The following is a 6,000-nucleotide window of genomic DNA, read 5'->3' as shown; positions in this document are numbered from 1 at the left end:
AGAGAGCCCTAGGTAGTAGAGAGCCCCAGGTAGGACTAGGCAACCACCTTGAGGAGGACAGGAGGTAGGGGTGGGGGTGGGATGAGAAGCATACTTACGAATGGGACAGAATTTAGTCCAATTTATACAGTTTATTTGAAATTTGTCTTCAAAGCAGGTGGTGAAGCTAAGTGACATTTCAAAATCCCCTCTCAGTCCTAAAACAATGTGAAATCCCATGTAAATGATTGTGCTTAAGCTACCCTGTCCTGATATCCCACTAGTTTACTAGAAGTGTCAGAATCATACCCCACTGCTGATAGGGATGAAATATCAGCCTGGATTACCATTCTATGGAGGCTTCCTCCTTCAACTACCTATTAAGCAGGAACAGAAAGCATTTTTTCCTGTGGGTGCAAATGTGGTAATAAGTACTTCCAAATGGGAGAAGCTTGCAGTTGAACAGGAATAACCTGAAGTCAAAGGAAGGTTTATTTCAGTATATGTTTCCACAGCTGCACTGTACTTTACGATAACAGAAGCCCTGGATAACTTTTGTTTAAGAATATGAGCAAATCTCTGATTTTCTCCCAGAAACATATAAACAAGTTGTGTATATTTCAGGTGGTCCACCAGGCCCCATGAAGCCCATTCATGGAATTTCTAGGGGGTCCTTGTGTTCCAGCCTAAAAATCCATACTCCAAATTTTGCTCTTTTTTTCTGTACCTCTTACACAGCTCAAACTAGGGGAAATATACTGTGAGGGAAGAAAAAGAAAGAAGATTCAGGAAACTTTGACCACCTCTAAGGCATTAAAAGAAAGCACTATAAACCTTCCAGATACCTGAGCCAAATTCTTGAGTCCTAATCAAGCTGCAGAGCTTTCACAGACAACAAGAGAATGGTGCATTTTTTCATTCAGCAAGTGCCTCCTAGGTGCCAGCCAAGTGCCAGCAGAGTCATTAAGATTAGAGATGAAACATGCTCTACTGGGCTATAAAAAGCTCATAAAAACCATAGACAAGTAATGCATCATCATACAGTATGATAGATGCCAATACAGGTGTTAAGGAGTGTTGGATGGGAGTAATAAGGATTGAAGGGTGTTGGGGATGGCTGGAGAGATATTCCTAGAGAAGACCATGCCTAGGCTGAGTCACGTATAAACGGGAGCAAGCCATGGGGTGAAAGAGGCTTCAGCAGCATCTACGAAAGCATGAAGGTGAGAATCTGCTTTCAGAGAACGGCAAGAAATGGCATGGCTGGAACAGACGTAGTAAAGGAAGGATAGAAAACTAGGCAGGGGCTATTTCTTGAAGAGCCTTATAGAACATGGTAAGAAGCTTGGATTTATTGTTGGTAAAGAAGAGCATCTAAAGGATTTAAGAGTAATGTCATCCAGTTAACATTTCAGAAAGGTCATTTGTAGATGAAAAAAAAAAACAATTTAATTGCTAGATTGCCAGAGTTCTAAGACTTCATAGAAGAGGTGTCAGTCATCCCACCTCTGGATGATTCCAAAATAAATAGCAACCAGAGCATTTAGACATTCACATCTCCCAGAGACCCGCAATTTTATATGGGTAGGCTGTATCTGAGTTTGCTGCAAGTCCTTCAAGGTACAGAACAGAATGACCATATTCCCAATAATATGAAAAATATATTTACTTTTAGTGATTTATCTAAAATATAGTACATTTGCTTTCTATTGTTGCTGTAACAAATTACCACAAAGCTAGTGGCTTAAACAACACAAATTCACTTTTTACAATACTTCAGAAATCCACATCAGGCCTCACTGGACTATAACCAAGGCCATCCACAAGCCTGCATTCCTTTCTGAAAGTTCTTAGGAAGAATATGTTTTCTTGTCTTTTCTAATTTCTAGAGGCCATCCAAATTCCTTGACCTGTAGTCCCCTCTCTCCATCTTCAAAGCCAGCAAGCTGAATCTCCCTGACTCTTATTTAATAGTAACACTGCCCTCTGACCACTGCTGGGAAAGTTTCTCCATTTTAAACAGTTATATTATTAGTCTGAGCCCATCTGAATAATCTGAGGTAATCTCTACAACTCAAAATCTGTAATTTTGATTACATTTTCAATGTGAATTTACATAGTTGAATATTTGTGGGTTTAGGAAAGGGTATTTTGCAGAGTGGGGGAGGGGCATTCTTCTGCCTACCACAAAGAATTTGATAATTTCTCCTACCTTCAATTGTTACTGTTTGACTAATGAAAGACATTCAACAACAAAATTAACATAGTTTCATCTACTTTTCTCTTTCATTTTTTGCTTACTCAAAGCAGTTAATAAAATGTATGTTAATGTCTAGGGACTGTGTTAGGGGCTTGAATGTGTTCTTAATATCATTAGCCACTGCACAAGAAAAATACAGAAAGGATTGGTGCTGGCAGATCAGGTCAGCAGAGCAACTTACATGAGAAAATGCTGCAAGTGGAAACTGAAGAACAAGGATGATACTGGCCTTTGAAGGATATCTGACTAATAGGATTCCCTTAAGACCAAGACATGATAATACAGATGAAAACATAAAAGCAATGAAAAACAGTAAAGAAAAGCACAAATACCCATGTATTTAAAAAATCTAATCAATTTTGTCAACAAGCATTCCTCATGTACCATGTAAGTCCCAAAGGCACAGCTAATACATGTTTGTATTTTACACATCAACAAGCCTATTACCAATACTGCACCAATAAATTCTACCAGCTTACACTTACTCTCTTACAGTGCCTAGAAAAGAAGTTGAGATCTCAAAGAACCAGAGTTCTCTGCCCTCTGGCCTTTAGACATCTTAGAACACTACATGTTTTCCAACATAAGCCCATCTGTTTCAAAGGATATTACTTTTTCAATATTCTCTTAAGGAGAAAGCAGCCAAGCATGCATATTAAACAAATGTTAAACCACAGTAATCTGGCTTTATTCAATATGTTTCCCGACTATCCAAACAGTCTGATCATATTCCCAATTCATTGCTAAACTTAATTTCTTTTTTTTTTACTCTTTGTTGTGTTGTCTAGAAATTCAGACTATGTTCCATGACATCAACTATAAAATAAAAGGAAGATACTTGGATTTGGGGAATGAGGTGGCTAGAGAGGTAGCAAGGTCACCACCAAATGTGATGCTCTTGCATATGGACATATGTGCTGGGGTGTTTAGAGGGGATGCACACATTGTGGGGAGGTAAGAGGTAGATTCTTTTCCCAACTTGAGATGCAATGGTTCAGTGATACATAAGACATGGTAACATTAAGGATGGTCTGGATATTTCTGAACTGTACTACAAAGAAAGTCTCCTTAAAAATGTCCCCTGAAGGCTCTGCCCAAGTAGCCCAGCATAGATGAATACAATGCCATATTACAGTCAAAATACACAGCCAGCTCTGGTGTATGATTTGAGAAGCACCAAAGGTTGCATGTGTCCCTGGTCTATAAGAGTCCTTCAAAAAAGGAGAGAATTGAGGGGTCTTAAGAAGCTGGATAGGATTTGCACCAGCTGGGTGGGAGAAGACTTTAGGAAGAGGACATGAGTGGATATTTAAGGTCTTCTAGAGTAATCCTCTACATGACCCTTAAGTTATAGTCAAAATATGGAGGAAACTAAGTGACAGTTCACAGAGGCTGGACGCTAACCTGGAGGCAGAGGTAACTGAAAAATAGGCTCCGGGACCTATGTATATAAAACAAATACATTCATTTCAGGAGACTTTAGCATACCTCTCATATCAATACATCAACTAGACAGAAAATGAATAAGAAAACAGAGACACTGAGCAATATATTAGAGCAGTTGGACTTAACAGATATCTACAGAACATTCCACCCAAAAGCAGCAGGATACATATTTTTCTCTAGTGCACATGGAACATTCTAGGCCACTAAAAGAGCCTCAATAAGTTAAAAAGATTGAAATTGTATCAAGTAACTTCTCAGACCACAATGGTATGAAACTAGAAATAAATTATACAAAGAAAACAAAAAACTCTACTGTAGTTCCAGAGAGAAGGGTGTTCCCAGTGCGGGTGAATCCCTTATGAGAACAGTGAAACCGAAACAAGGCAAAGGAAAGGGTGGGTTTGAAGAAACCATTTTTATTGCTCACAGCTTGCTTAAATTTGCTAGCAAGGCCCAGCACCATCCCCCACTGCACTTGTCACCATGGCACACTCCCTACTTTCTGCCCACCCCTTTCAGGAGGAACTCCATTGGCAGGTCCTTGCTAATGGGCAAATGCCAGACCAATTTCATACCAGGAACGGAGTCAGAGGAGAGAATGGCTGTTTCCTCTCCACCCCTTGCCCCAGATAGACAGGAAGCTCTGCAGTGGTAAACACCTACTGATATGTAAATGAACTAAGACTAGGTGGGAGATTCTGGAAATTCTGTCTGGATGCTAAACAGCATTCTTCTAAACAATCAATGGATCAATGACCAAATTAAAACAGAAATAAAGATATACATGGAGACAAATGAAAACAAAACAGTCCAAAATTTGTGAGACACCACAAAGGCCATTCTAAGAGTGAAGTACATAACAATACAGGCCTACCTCAAGAAACAAGAACAATCCCAAATAAACAGTCTAAATTCTCAATTAAAGAAACGAGAAAAAGAACAACTGAAATGCAAAGTTAGTAGCAGGAGGGATATAATAAAGTCAGAGTAGAAACAAATAAAATAGAGAATAATAAAACAACAGAAAAAAATCAGTGAAACCAAGAGCTAGTTCTTTGAGAAAATAAACAAAATAGGTAGACCACTAGCCAGACTTTCAAGGAAAAAAAGAGTACATAAGTAAACAAACTCACAACAAAAAAGGAATAGCCACAATGGATACCACAGAAATACAAAGAATTATTAGAGAATGTTATAAAAATTATATACCAATAAATTAGACAACCTAGAAGAAATGGACAACCTCCTAGAAAAAATACAACCTTCCAAGACTGACCCAGGAAGAAGCAGAAAATTTGAACAGACCACCTACCAGCAATGAAATTGAATTGGTAATCAAAAAACTCCCAATAAACAAAATTCCAATGCCAGAAGACTTCATAGCTGAATTCCACCAAACATTTAAAGAAGAGCTAATGCCTATATCCTTCTTAGAGTATTCCAAAAAGTAGAGAAGAAGGGAATACTCCCAAACTCATTCTATGAGGCCAGCATCACCCTAATACCAAAACCAGGCAAAGACACAACACAAAAAAGAAACTTACAGACCAATATCCTTGATTAACATAGATGAAAAAATCCTCAACAAAATATTAATCAATAAAAATCATCAAACCAAAATCAAAAATATGTCAAAAGGATCATCCATCAAAACCAAGTAGGATTTATTCCAGGGATGCAAGGATGGTACAGTATTTTTAAATCAATATCATATACTACATTAACAAAAAGAAGGATAAAACTATATGATCATCTCAACAGATGCTGAGAGCTTTGACAAATTCAACATCCATTCATGATAAAAACTCTCAACAAAATGTGCATAGAGGGTATGTATCTCAAAATAATAAAGGCCGTATATGACCAGCACACAACTAATATCATATTTAATGGTGAAAAGCTGAAAGCTCTTCCTGTAAGATCAGAAACAAGATATAAAGTGTCCACTTTCATCAATTTTATTCAACAAGTGCTGGAGGTCTTAGTTACAGCAATCAGAGATAAAAGGCATCCAAATTGGTAAGGAAGAAATTAAACTGTTATTATCTACAGATGACATGATATTATACATAGAAAATCCCAAAGGCTTCAGCAAAAAACTATTAGAACTAATAACTGAATTCAGCAAAGTTTCAGGATACAAAATTAATATGCAGAAATCTGTTGCATTACTATATGCTAACAATGAACTAGCAGAAACAGAAATCAGGAAAGCAACTCCATGTACAATTACATCAAGAAGAATAAAATACCTAGGGATAAACCAGCCAAGGATATCAAGGATCCGTACTCTGAAAACAAGACACTTTAAGAGA

Source organism: Manis javanica, chromosome 7, assembly GCF_040802235.1.
Source record: "Manis javanica isolate MJ-LG chromosome 7, MJ_LKY, whole genome shotgun sequence".
NCBI lineage: Eukaryota > Metazoa > Chordata > Mammalia > Pholidota > Manidae > Manis > Manis javanica.
The sequence above is the reverse complement of the archived record's forward strand: the minus strand, read 5'-3'. Positions refer to the sequence as shown.